Raw genomic sequence first — 15,056 nt, 5'->3', positions numbered from 1 at the left:
TTTGTAAGGCGGGAGAGAAGAGGAGAAAGAGACAGGAGCCAAGATGGAGACAGAGAAGGGTGACTCAGATCCATGTGGCCTTAAATGGCCACAGGTTGTTAGGACTATTTCTTACACGGTGGATTTTTATAGGTCAATTTATCTTATCTAGGTGGGTGGGTTGTATCATTATCAATCGGTTGTGAGTTTATTATGTGGACCTTTTTGTGGATTAAGAGTTTTATATATAAATCAGATTGATAAATTATAAGCTTATTGAGTCTTGATTTTTAACGGGTTGTTGAAAGTTGATACTATAACCTTTAGGGGGCAGATGCTGGGAATGTAAACAGAGCAGCAGTGGAGAGCTGGGACCAGAGTGGGTCACAGACCCACAGGGACCAGCCACTGTTGGGACCTCTAGAGTCCTGATTTTACCCTGCAGGGAATGTGAGCAGAGTTTGTGGCAGAGTCAGCCAGGAGAGTGTGGCATGAGGCTAACAACCAGGGCAGAGAGACCACTGACCACCAGGGACAGAAAAGAGCTGGGGGTAGCTTGGCAGCATGTGGCCATGGCTGCCACAGAGATAAATATACCCTGCTAAGGCCATGTGGCTCTACGAGGTTGGCAAGCAAGGATATGAGGGTATTTTAATATTTATTACAACACAAAAGCCTATACTCAACAAAACTGGAAAATCTGGATGAAATGGACAATTTTCTAGACCAGGTACCAAAGTTAAATCAGGATACCATCTAAATTAAAATCTAAATTAAATCAGATAAACCATCTAAACAGTCCATAGTCCCTAAAGAAATAGAAACAGTCATTAAATGTCTCCCAACCAAGAAAACAGAAGTTCAGGACCAGATGGGTTCAGTGCTGAATTCTATCAGACCTTCATAGAAGACCTGATACCAATACTCTACAAACTATTCCACAAAATAGACACACGAGGAATACTACCCAATTCCTTCTACGAAGCCACAATTATGCTTAGACCTAAACCACACAAAGACCCTGAAAAGAAAAAGAACTTCAGACTAATTTCCCTTATGAATATTGATGCAAAAATACTCAATAAAATTGAGTAAAAAATACTCAGTAAAATTCTCACAAACCAAATCCAAGAACACATCAAAATGATCATCGGTCATGATCAAAAAGGCTTCATCCCAGGGATGCAGGGATGGTTCAATATATGAAAATCCATTAATGTAATCCACTACATAAACAATCTCAAAGAAAAAAAAAACACATGATCATCTCATTAGATGCTGAGAAAGCAATTCATCACCCCTTCATGATAAGAGTCTTGGAAAGATCAGGAATTCAAGGCCCATACCTAAACATAGTAAAAGTCACATCCAGCAAACCAGTAGCCAACATCAAATGGAGAGAAACTTGAAAATCACTAAAATCAGGGACCAGACAAGGCTGCCCACTCTCTCCCTACCTATTTAATATAGTACTCAAGTCCTAGCCAGAGCAATTAGACAACAAAAGAAGGTCAAAGGGATACAGATTGGAAAGGAAGAAGTCAAGATACCACTATTTGCAGATGATATGATAGTATATTTAAGTGACCCCAAAAATTCCACCAGAGAACTCCTAAACCTAATAAACAACTTTAGCAAAGTGTCGGTGTATAAAATTAACTCAAACAAATCAGTAGCCTCCTCTACTCAAAGAAATTAGGGAGACGACACCCTTCACAAATAATATAAAAGAACTAGGTGTAACTCTAACCAAGTAAGTGAAAGATTTGTATGTCAAGAACTTCAAGTCTCTGAAGAAAAAAGTTGAAGATGGAAAGATCTCCCATACTCATGGATTGGCAGGATTAATATTGTAAAAAATGGCCATTTTACCAAAAGCGATCTACAGATTCAATGCAATCCCCATCAAAATTCCACCTCAATTCTTCATAGAGTTAGAAAGAGCAATTTGTGAATTCATTTGGAATAACAAAAAATCCAGGATAGCGAAAACTATCCTCAACAATAAAAGGACTTCAGGGGGAATCACCATCCCTGAACTCAAGCAGTATTACAGAGCAATAGTGATAAAAACTGCATGGTATTGGTACAGAGATAGGCAGATAGATCAGTGGAATAGAACTGAAGACCCAGAAATGAACCCACACACCTATGGTCACTTGATTTTTGACAAAGGAGCCAAAACCATCCAATGGAAAAAAGATAGCATTTTCAGCAAATGGTGCTGGTTCAACTGGAGGGCAACATGTAGAAGAATGCAGATCGATCCATGCTTATCACCCTGTACAAAGCTTAAGTCCAAGTGGATCAATGGCCTCCACATCAAACCAGGTACACTCAAACTAATAGAAGAAAAAGTGGGGAAGAGCCTCAAACACATGGGCACTGGGGAAAATTTCCTCAACAGAACACCAATGGCTTAGGCTCTAAGATCAAGAATCAACAAATGTGACCTCATAAAACTGCAAAGCTTCTGTAAGGCAAAGGACACTGTCATTAGGACAAAATGCAACCAACAGATTGGGAAAAGATCTTTACCAATCCTACATCCAGTAGAGGGCTAATATTCAATATATACAAAAAACTCAAGAAGTTAGACTCCAGAGAACCAAATAACCCTATTAAAATGGGGTACAGAGCTAAACAAAGAATTCTCAACTGAGGAATATCGAATGGCCACAAAACACCTAAAGAAACATTCAACATCCTTAGTCATCAGGGAAATGCAAATCAAAACAACCCTGAGATTCCACCTCACCCCAGTCAGAATGACTAAGATCAAAAACTCAGGTACTGGTATGAATGTGGAGAAAGAGGAACACTCCTCCATTGTTGGTGGGATTACAAGCTGGTACCACCACTCTGGAAATCAGTCTGGCAGTTCCTCAGAAAATTGGACATCTACCTAAGAACTCAGCTGTACCACTCCTGGGCATATTCCCAAATGATGCTCCAACGTATAACAAGGTCACATGTTCCACTATGTTCATAACAGCCTTATTTATAATAGCCAGAAGCTGGAAAGAACCCAGATGTCCCTCAACAGAGGAATGAATGCAGAAAAAGTGGTACATTTACACAATGGAGTACTGCTCGGCTATTAAAAACAATGACTTCATGAAATTCTTAGGCAAATGGATGGTACTAGAAAATATCATCCTGAGTGAGGTAACTCAATCACAAAAGAACACACATGATATGTACTCACTGATAAGTGGATATTAGCCCAAAAGCTCGGCATACCCAAGATACAATTTACAGACCACATGAAGCTCAAGAAGAAGGAAGACCAAAGTGTGGATGCATCAGACCTTCTTAGAAGGGGGAACAAAAATACTCACAGAAGGAAATAAGGAGACAAAGTGTGGAGTAGAGACTGAAGGAAAGGCCATCTAATAACTGCCCCATCTGGGGATCCAGTCCATATACATGAAGTCACCAAACCCAGACAATATTGCTGATACCAAGAAGTGCGTACTGACAGGAGCCTGATATAGCTGTCTCCTGAGAGGCTTTGCCAGAGCATGACAAATACAGAGGCAGATGCTCATAGTTAACCATTGAACTGAAAATGGGGTCCCCAATGGAGGAGTTAGAGAAAGGACTGAAGGAGCTGAAGGGGTTTGCAACCCCATAAGAACAACAATATCAACCACCCCAGAACTCCCAGGGACCAAATTGCCATCCCAAGAATATATATGGATGGACCCATAGCTCCGGTCACATATGTAGCAGAGGGTGGCGCTGTTGGACATCAATGGGAGGAGAGCCCCTTGATCCTGTCAAGGCTTGACGCCCCACTGTAGGGGAATGTCAGGGTGGAAAGGAGGGAGGAAGTGGATGGGTGGGTGGGGGAGCACCCTCATAGAAGCAGGGGGAAGAGGGATGGGATAGCCAGTTTCTGGAGGGGAAACCGGGAAAGGGGATAACATTTGAAATGCAAATAAAAAATCCAATAAAAAAATTACTTTTTAAAAAAAAGAGTCCCTTCAGCTAAGATCACACGTTGGTAAGAAAATGTCACCAGGCCCTCAAAGTCCAACATCGGGCAGAGTTCTTCTCCATGACACAACTGCTTCTAACTCCAGTGACATTAAACTGTCTAAGGGTGAGGTCTCCTGAAATGTGTAAGGAGGAACTGTGCTCTACTTTGGCCTGGTTGAAGCACAGATAGCGTGAGCGTTATTGAAACTTCCGGTCACTCCCAGTGCGATTGTCAATGTGGAAGCACACTGGTGCACACACTCCCCTGAGACTCCCAGTAAAGGGTTGGAATTAGTATAGCTGGTGTTAGGGCTGAGCAAAGGTGGGGCAATGACGTATTTATCAGTAAAGTATAAATCATGGTTGCCATTTTTCTCTCCCCCCATAAGGCGAGTCGTTTTTGAATAAACTTCATGTGATTGGTTGGAAGTGGATGTTTTTCACCGTCCTGGTCACAAGCTTGCTCCCCAAGTGGGGACCCCAGTTTAAAACACTTCTGACCTGGAAGCTACCAGTGGTGTGAAATATTCCATGAAGCAAATCCAATATCCCCCTTTTCTTGAGTTCTCTATTATTCTCACATCCGATATGACCACAAATAGCTTTTTAAACTGGACCAGCTATAGAAAACAGCCCGAGAAACCAAGAGGATAAAGAAAAAAGGAAAACCTGGACAAGTTCACCGTACACATGCGTGAGCTTCCAAGAACAACAACAGGATTTTAATATTCAACAACTTTGGCTGAACGTCTCCATAGCTTTCGATAACTTCAGTGAATTCTGGGCCAATAAACTCACCACAAACAGGACAGCGAGGGAAGGACCCCATAGGGAAGACCCAAGCCACTTGGGCCCGATGTCAAAAGTGAGAACCAATGGAAAAACAGTTCGCACTCATAGAGAGCCATGTTTTAAGGCTAAGATGTTTCATCTTTATGAGAAGTGGCAGGATCCTGGTCTCTTCTTGTCACCATCCAGTCTGTCAGCCAAAATGCTAAATAGCCCGTTTCTGCTCTAAGACAGATAGTGAATGGTCACATTATTCTCTCTGGCCGGGCAGAGCCGTGGCATGATAGCAGAATGTCAAAGTGGAGCTGAAAAGAGCTTTGTGTGAGATGAAACAAAGCTCCAAAGATAGCGGGTGGCTGAATCACTTAGGATGTGGCCACAAATAGTACCACAAGGAGGTTGCTGGGCAAAGCCGGTGCCAGAAACCCTCAGGAAATCTCTGGCTGGTTACAGAGGGCAGGTGGGTACACCGGAAACAAGTCCCCCTCCACATGAAGAGCGGGAAGCTTAAACGAAGAAAGCCAACTCCTAGATCCTAATACACAGCTATTTTAATTTATTGATTTAGTAAAAATTGTGCTGCCGTAAGACAAGGCACTTTTCCCCCAGACAGGTGCACCGCAGTTTTTTCTTAAATATTAAATCTTCAGAGAATCACACGATAAATGGCAGCCTGAAAACAACTTACGTGCCCTGGCAGAATTTGAAACAGAATTATTTTTCCCTCTCTGTAAACCTTCTGTCAGTGGGAAGGACAGCGCTGCCAAACTGAGGGGTCCAATCTGGAGGCGAGGAGGCTCCCACTTAAACCAGGGAGACCTGCCAAGACTTCCAAGGCCAAGTCGGAAACAACCACATTGAGTTCATTAAAACGACCAAGTGATCAAAGGCGCCCCGGCCTTCACAAAGGCAAAAAATTAATCTGTTTAGTACTTGGCTAAATTCTCAACTGTTGAAGTAAATTTGAAACGAAATTCGTCAAATTCCCCTCTTCCTGTGGAAAAATCCCTTCAGTTCCTCGGAATGCCCACGAGGTGGCAGAAGCGCTCTTTGCGTTAGGAATGGACTGGCCAGCCGCCAAAGCTCCCTTCCTGAATTATTGTGGAAATGCAAGTAAATTGAAGAACCAGTGTGAACATCAAATATGTAGAGCTCGGGGTCGGAGAGAAAGGAAGCTGGAACAGAAGGGTCCAATAGGGAAGGGGAGGACAGCTAACACTAAGGGCTATTGGAGGGGTCGTATGGAAACCCCGTATGTAGAAGCCTGCTAAAATGTGTACATATATGAAGGTGCTCTAAAGAAGTCCAAATCAGGGGAGAGACAGAGCCTCAACTGGACATCTCTTATCACCAAACGATGCTTCTACTACAAGAAATGGGTTAGATCTAATTGAACTTTTGGTCAAAGTGGACCCATGGGAACCCCAAACAACCTGAGTTATTGCCAGGGTTATTGGTTACTCCCCAGAAACTGACAGTAAGGCCCCGTCGCTAAAGCCAACCCCTACACAACTCACTGAACACAGAGAAGTTGAGCTGGCGCCTCCCCGGAGTCTTTGCCCCGAGGGACTAGTGTTCTTGGTTCTTGAAAGTACTCTTCATGCCACCAAAGCAGAAAGAGAAACATGAGCCCAGCTGTAAACCCTGCTACCTACTGTGGTGACCTGCCGCGTGTGCGACACGCTTGTGCAATAGCAGGACTAACATTGTGTGAATAGCCAGTTCACTCTCTGATTGAATTTAAGGCCCACTCCGTGAGATGAAACCTACGCCCGACACTGGGTGGCCAAAATCCTGAGACTAAGACAGGCCAGGGAAAGCTAAATACTACTGCCTTAACGCAAATCACATAGCGTAAAGTGGGCTGTTTTGCTAAAATGCTTGCTAAGCTGTACAATGACTCATAATGGCATTCTGCTAGGTTCATGGAGCCATCATCAGAGCCGTCTCCTCTGAAGCAGATGGGAACCAGTGCAGAGACCCTCGGCCATACTGTGTGCAGAGAGAGAGAGAGACCTCGGGACACTCGGTCCTAACTAAAGTATCGCTATCAATCCCTCCTCCCAGAGCTCAGGAGGGGACCTTGCAAAGGAAGTAGAAAGATTGTAAGAGAGGTGGTGGAGGACACTAGAGCCAAAAGGCTTTCTGAACACGCGCGCGCGCACACACACAGGCTATATCGGCATGCTCAGGGCCAGCACTGGACTGTTCTAGATGGGGTCCCGGTGTTGGGAGAAATAGACACACACACCCCCATCCCTAACTCAGAAGCTCCCTCCGATTGATAATCACTCGAAAATTAAAATTAAGAATTTGTTTTCTCCAGCAGAGCCTTACTAGGGATACAAACCGCTCTAAGGGCAGGTGCCATCCCCAGCAGCAGATGGCCCACAGGAAGTGAATCATCAGCATCTCTGAGAGGTTCTCTGTGTCACAGTGCTTTGTCAGAATTTTTTTTTTAAACCATACAAAGCCTTTGCATATATGTTATGGCTTTGGTGTTGTGTTTTTTATGGGATCTCTCTCTCTCTCTCTCTCTCTCTCTCTCTCTCTCTCTCTCTCTCTCTCTCTCTGTGTGTGTGTGTGTGTGTGTGTGTGTGTGTGTGTGTGTGTGTGTATGTGTGTGTATGTGTGCTTGGGGGTGGGCAATCCATGCTTCTGTATGTGCACTTGTATTCATGTAGAGATCAGAGAACAACCCTGGGTGTCCTTCTTTGGGAACTATACACCTTGTTTTATAAAACATATCTCCCTGGACTAGAACCCGATAAGCAGGCTAGGCTAGCTGGCCACAGAGAACCAGATCCACCTCCCCTGAGACTATAAGCACATGCCACCACACCCACCATTTTTAATGTGGGTTCTTACTATCAAATACAGTCCACCATGCTGGCACAGCTCTACATGCTTGCACACTAATCGTGTTGGCACACTCACCATGCTGACACATTCACTGTGCTCACCATGCTGGCACACTCACCATGCTGGCACATTCACATGTTTGCACACTAACCGTGTTGGCACACTGACTATGCTGGCACACTCACCGTGCTGGCTGAGCTGTCTCCAGCCAAACAATCTTTCTGAATGTAGAATGGTGAAACCAAAAGACCAGTCTTGGCTAGCAATGAAAAGGCCTATGGTATATGTATCTCTCACGGCCCCAAGGTCCCACTTCTCCCACCCAGCCACACCCTCGCCTGCTTTCATTATTCCTTGAAGACTCGTGCCCCTCCCGAGTCATCGAATAACTGTGACCTTGTCAATAAATGAAGAACAGGAAACCTGGCCCCCAGCCAGCTCTCTCACCCCTGACCGATCTTCAAAGCCTGAAGCTCAAGTTCTCCTGCCCTGAGCACTGTGTTCCCGTTGGACAAGCTGAAGGCAGCGTCCCTTCTCGGTGTCTTGCATTTCCTGGGAGGGCATGTAAAATATTAATGCATTCCAGCGTGAGAATCAAAACTCATTAAAAATACATCGAATTTCATGAAGTGCCCTCACTGTTTGTTTCATAAAGTGAAAACAACTATTCCAACGGGATGGGGGGAGAGGAATGAATGGTTTTTTGTGCCTCTAATTTCACACATGCTGGTACAAAATGAAATCAATAGCCACAGGAAGGCACGCAATCCAAGACTTCCTTCTCAACAGTAATAAATCCAATCTGACCCAGGTATGGTATGGCACTCGGCATAGCTTATAAAAATCCAGTTGCTAGATCATGTATTTCCATAGTAATCCTTCACGAAATTAATTGGAAGTGCTAAGTTAGGACAAATGACCTCCAAACAAATCCAGATGCTCAACCCACACTAGGTAAAAATTTCGGAACAGTTAAAAGCAGCGCTCTCCTCTAGTGCTCTCTGAGCACGGAATGTACACGCGTGGGAAGGGATCCCTAGGAGAGCAGGAGTGGTGTGGCACCCTGAGTCCCCACTGCTGTGTTTATACTGAGACTCTGACACCCCTGAGTTTGGAAGCACAGTTGGTGGTATAGGAGGGACAGAGGAGCCCCCTGAGACAGGCTGACCACAGAGAGTGGCTAGTTTCCATCCCAGACTCAGATCTAAGTCAAAGACGATGGAGAAAAAGTTGAACTACCTCATGGTCATTGGCCTCCTTGGTGATGGTCCCTTCAGTAGTAGAGGCAATAATAAAAATGTCACCTTATCAGTCTGGAAGAGTGGCAGTGTCCATAGGCACATGGTGCCTTTGGAAGTGTCTGTGGTCCTGATGCTTTTTGTGCCACTGATGGGTGATAGGTTATTTCTCCTCCGGTAAGATGAGCCAATTTAAGCCAGATTAGAATATTAAAAGGCAGGTTTGTAGGGAATCTGCTCTCCATCAAGTTCACACACTCCAAGAAGGGCACGGAAGTCGCCGTGTGTGTGTGTGTGTGTGTGTGTGTGTGTGTGTGTGTGTGTGTGTGTATTTTGTGGGGAGGGAGCTTGCAGAGAGAGAAGAGAAGGGAGGGAGACCAAAAGGTCTGGATTATAGGGGAGCCAAAGAGAATGGCACTGTGTTCAGCTGAAGCGCTAGCCTACACTACCCAGAGAAGTGCACTTTGTGAGGACTAAGGGACAGGAGCCTGAGCTGCTGTAGCCCATTCCATACGGCCTAATGGACAAAAAAGAAATAAAGGACCCAGACAGGGGGTGAAGCAAAACAAAACAAAAAACACTCCTGATCCTTGATAAGTCAGAATGTATGTTCTCACCTCATGTTTACTCTTTGTTGACATTATAGGACGGCTTGTTGACAAATTGTGAGTGTGAGTGTTCTAAACAGGGTTAAAGCCTGAGACCCGCTATCCATGTTTTTATAATTGCAACTGACCCAAAATGTTACAGATCTAATTGCATAACTTAAAACACATTTTTGCAAACTTAAGAACTGCGTAAATGACCAAGGCAGACAACCAGAAACAACCCCCTCTCTAAGTGCTATTATAAACTTCACGTTGAGGGACGGCATGCTTCCTGGGATTTAGTCCAGCTGCGTCTACGAAACATGACCATCTAATTCCTTCAAAGCCAATGAAATGAATGTCCTTTCTCTATTGGTAGGTAAAGGGCTCCCTGCCGTTTCTACCATAACCTTCAAGTTTCCAGAATGTAACAGATATCTTAACTAATGGAAGTCAGATTAATAAAATCTGAATTATCATGAAAATTATTAAACTGGGTTTTATTTCAATACATATTAAAATGGAATACATTTGTTAAGCTGTGTGCCTAAAGAGAGAAGTTGCCAAATAGTGAAAAGTGTTACACTCGTAACTTTTCACACGTGGTGTGTGAGACAGGATCTCTTCCAAAGCAAATAAATGCTGGCCCTCCCTTTGGACTCTGTTGTTTCCTCCACCTGAAAGGTGCCAAATAAGTCCCCAAAGAGGGAACCTCGGCTAGCGCCACCTGGTGGTCAGATTTGAATCTTTTTCTAAAACATAAATTTTACCAAGGAGCTTGAACATTTGAATTTGCAGGAAAAAAAAAAAAAAGATTCAAACCAAATTGATGTGGGTCTCAATATTAATTGTAGCATTTTTTTTGGTCACTACTTTTTTACCTTGAGACAATTTAAATTTTATGGTCTTTCTTCTTATCCACATCATATAACTGTTTACAGAACAAGAATAAAGACTTAAAGGGAATAAGATAATGTAACAGGCATCAGGAACTTGTGCCAATAAATTCCACTACTGTCACAAAAAAATACATGCTTCTGCTCAGTAACTACTTGTCATATACCAGAAACATTTGCTGTTTATCTGGGTTGCCTTGGTTAATTCTCCCAAGAAATCTATCAAGTCGATATCATTCTCTACCAGTTTAACAATTCAGCCATGACTGCTAAGAAAGGGAGAATTAGCCTTTCCCAGGAATGAGCCCCCTCTTTGATACTGGTTATTCAATACAAAATGGTCAGTCCTAAAATCATATATCATATATGTACAAGTTACACCAAACATAAGCAAACAGGCTGTATTTTTGTATCTATGCATATATGTATACATTTGCATAGGCTGTATCTCTGTATTTATGCATATATGTATACATTTGCATAGGGATAGAATTAAAATTAATTTTAATATAAAAGTAAAAGTTAAAACAATTAGATTAAATTAGTTAATTAAATTAATTAGGATTAAAATGAATATATGTAGAAAATTAAAACATATATTCTATATATGGAATGAAAATACACATATATAACCAATAGTTCAAAAGAGGCCACCAATTTGAGAAGGATTAAGAGGGAGACATGGGAAAGCTTGGAGAGAACACAGGAATGAGGGAAATGGTATAATTATATTTTAATTCTTTTTAATGCAATTTTAGAAACAGAAGACAATGATTACAGGCTTACGTGGTTAAGGATCATTTAATAAGTGAAAAAGCCAAGACTCAGACTTATGAGTGTTATAATGCGACCGCTACTCCACATGACAGGGATAGACAATCTATAGATTTTCCCTATTAAAAATATTTTTCATAGATAAACCAGGCTGAAGTGAATCAGAACCCTCGAACCCTGTCAGTTAATCTGCAGAGCTCTGAAAGGTGCTGTACGGAGGGAATGAAAACATAAATGGCGTCACCCAACAGTGAACCCCGGATGCTTTGATACTAATCTGCCGGGTGAGAGTCTCCCCCTGGTGCAGTAGCTGCACAAAGGTTATGGTAGTAACCAACCATTCTTGCGTTGCATCTGAGGCCTGCTTATTTATCCTCAAAAAAAAAAAAAAAAATCAGTACATCAGTACATGTAGCTCAGTACATCAAATGCCTGAGAATGCATAGAATGCCTGCAAGCATTCAGCTGGAAGCCAATAAAGTTGTTTAAATGATGCAATCTCTAATATCTATGGGTTAAATCTGAGTCCTGAATCAGCCATGGGGCCTCAGTAATCCCTGAAGTTAACTAAAACTACGTTGGCCCAGGGGACACTCTGTCTTCCTCAGCAACAGCAGTAGCATACAGAAGGACCTAGGACCCGGCTGGAATGAGAAGAACAGTCCCCTAAACACGATGCAGCCAGGTGAGAGGACCACAGTCACCATCCTGATGAGCCAATACAGTAGCTAATGGTATCCTTGAAGCATCTATTTCAATGAAGGAAGCAAGAAACAGCGAATCGGCATAGCCGTCTGGCGGCCCGGGGTGACCACCAATGTCTCTTCTGCGTGTCGGGATTACACTGTGGCCACTACCCATAGGAAAGGAGCAAGAGGGCAAAGATACCCATGTCCCGGTTTGATAGGCATAGCAGTTATCCAGTGACGGAGGGAGGGAGTTTTACAAACCTGAGCATCGTGCAACCAGACCCGTTGGTGCAAAGGGCAGGTAGATGTGTGCAAAGTATGAGCAACGTGTGATACCTCCGACAAGTGTGAAGATAGGGAATAACCAGAAACTCGCACTCACAATGTGTCACCAAGAACTCACAGACAGGAGGCCTGAAGGAGTGGCTTAGGGGCGGAATATTGTCTTCATTCTGCATCAGGACCTTGGGGATGTATGAAAGGGATGAGTAAGGAGCTGCCTATCAAGGTCCCGGGACGAGGCAGTAGGTAATGGGAGATGGGGGAAGTCTGCAGAGGTCTTAGAGTATTAAGGGAAACTCCCTTCAGAGTAGTGTTTTTAGGCTCAAGGTTTTCTGGATGAGCTGAGAAAGACGGGGAAGAAAATGCCAGAGAGGACATTCCACTAAAAACCTAATGAGTGCCAGGTAACCTGGCATGTGCATATGCAACTAGCAGTATTAAAAACTCTTCAGAGTCACTTCTGCAGATGGTGAGTGCGTGGCTGAGGACTTCGCTGAGCAGCCTGGATGCACCCATGTGCCTGTCAGCAGCTTAGCAGTGTGGGCGCCATTAGCCAGAGGTCAAGGGCGTGGCTCGCAAGTGTCCAGCCTAGCAGTGTGGGCGCCATTAGCCAGAGGTCAAGGGCGTGGCTCGCAAGTGTCCAGCCTAGCAGTGTGGGCGCCATTAGCCAGAGGTCAAGGGCGTGGCTCGCAAGTGTCCAGCTTAGCAGTGTGGGCGCCATTAGCCAGAGGTCAAGGGCGTGGCTCGCAAGTGTCCAGCCTAGCAGTGTGGGCGCCATTAGCCAGAGGTCAAGGGCGTGGCTCGCAAGTGTCCAGCCTAGCAGTGTGGGCGCCATTAGCCAGAGGTCAAGGGCGTGGCTCGCAAGTGTCCAGCTTAGCAGTGTGGGCGCCATTAGCCAGAGATCAAGGGAGTGGCTTGCAATGTCCTTCACCTTCCAAGTGTCTGTGTTTCGTTTCTCCATTTCGTTTAATTTTATCCTCTGAGTTTTCAATGCTACTGAATAACTGTTTTCCAGAAGTTTGTAAAGTATTATTATTTCCACGGTAAAAATGTACACTGAGCGCCCTCTTCCCTGTTGGAGTTCAAGTCTCAGATGGGTGTAGGCTCATGCACCAGGGCAAACCACATTGACCGGTAGAATGAGCATAGCGGTTTCTGAGACGTTATAACACCACACGAATAAATTCCTAATTAAAATCAGTTGTAGGCAATAAATTGGCATATCAGGAAGACATCTCCGCAGACTTGGCTGATAGCCTTAAGCGGCTTTGATTCACTTAGAGCTCCCTTTTTAACTATACATGGATACTGATCGGAAAGATCAGAAAAAAGATCAGTCCATGGGCCTGGAAATTTTTCCACCAGCATTTTATCTTGAGAAAACAGCACAAACGAAAGGGAAAGTAACCTGTAAGGAAACATTCGTGGACAATAATTTGTGCAAATATACCTAATGATCATAGAATAATAAATAAAATTGTATCACAATCTACTCAAGTCATTATGAGGATCACACGGTGTAAGAAACACTAAGGATACAATGCTAATTTTAAAAAAGAAAAAGAAGCATTGGGTGATTAACGCTACTCAAATCACCCCAGCAGCACTGCATAAGTCCCTTGCTACCCACCCCAGTGTTCTGAGTTCCCCTCCAATGTTTCTGAGTTATCACCCAGTCCTCCAGCCCTCCTGAGCCATGATCCCTGACTCGTACATGTTGACAATCTCTCTGTGTCCTACACGTCTCAGGCCTGGACCTTCTCCTAACCTAGCATGACAGTTCTTCCTTCTCCTCCCTGCATTCTTTGCCCAGGAACCTATAAGTCCCACCTCTGTTTCCCTGCCCAGCCATTGGCCACCAGCAACTTTATTTACCAATCAAAGCTAATTAATTGGGGGCAGGGACCCTCAGCGTCTTCATGCACACATGCGGGTTCTCCTGTAATTTTGGGAAACGAATTAACACAAGTAGCATTAGAGCCAATCCACAACATGTATGTAAATGCAAAAGTCCTCCAAAAGAAAATGTGATTATGCACAAATATAGCATGCTTTCGTACTTTTAAGGATTTCTTTATCTCTTAAACTATGTGTATATGTGTGTGCCCGTGCGTGAGTATGTGAGTGGAGTACCCACAGAGGCCAGAAGAAAGCATCAGATCCCCAGAAGTTATAGACAGTTGCAAGCAGCTGGTAGGTACCGGGAACCAAACCCAGGACCTCTGGAAGAGCAGTGCACACTCTTAATCACTGAGTCTCCCAGCCAGCTCAGCTGTCATATTTTTAAGAACGCAACCAGGTCAATATTGTTTAACATTGGTAGTGAGATAATAAGTGAATGGACCCATAGTCTTGAACCAAAATTAGTACTTCAGGATTTTAAACCACAGTACGGTGATTTTTACCTCAAACCACCTTGACGTTTCTTTGATGTCGTCCTACAGGTGTTTCTATCGCTGTGGTGAAGACTGTGACCAGGAGAAACTTGGAAAGTAAAGACTTTACGTCATCTTGCATCGTGAAGTCAGAGCAGGAACTGAAAGCAGCAACCTCGAAACCTAAACTAGAGAAGAGGCCTTTGAGGAACACGGCTTACTGGCTTGCTCATGGCTTACTGGCTGGCTCCCTTGTACAAGTCAGGACCACCTACCCAGGAGTGGCACCACCCACACATTAATCATGAAAATGATCCATGGGCTTTCTACAGGATAATCTGATGGAGGCCCTTTCTCAACTGAGCGTCCCTCTTCCCAGATGACCCTAGTTTGTATCAAGTTGACAAAAAACTAACAAGAACATGTGATACCTAAATAAATATCTAGAAGACTACACCACTGTGTTTTATTTTTAAAAGATCAAAAAATAAGGGGCTGAGGTTGTAGCCTCGTGACAGAGTACTGATCCAGTAAGTTCAAGGCTTTGGGTCATTCCCCAGGAACATACACACATATATACGTGAACACACATGCACATAGA

The sequence above is a fragment of the Rattus norvegicus genome, chromosome 15 (genome assembly GCF_021556685.1).
Source record: "Rattus norvegicus strain SHRSP/BbbUtx chromosome 15, alternate assembly SHRSP_T2T, whole genome shotgun sequence".
Classification (NCBI taxonomy): Eukaryota; Metazoa; Chordata; class Mammalia; order Rodentia; family Muridae; genus Rattus; species Rattus norvegicus.
The sequence above is the reverse complement of the archived record's forward strand: the minus strand, read 5'-3'. Positions refer to the sequence as shown.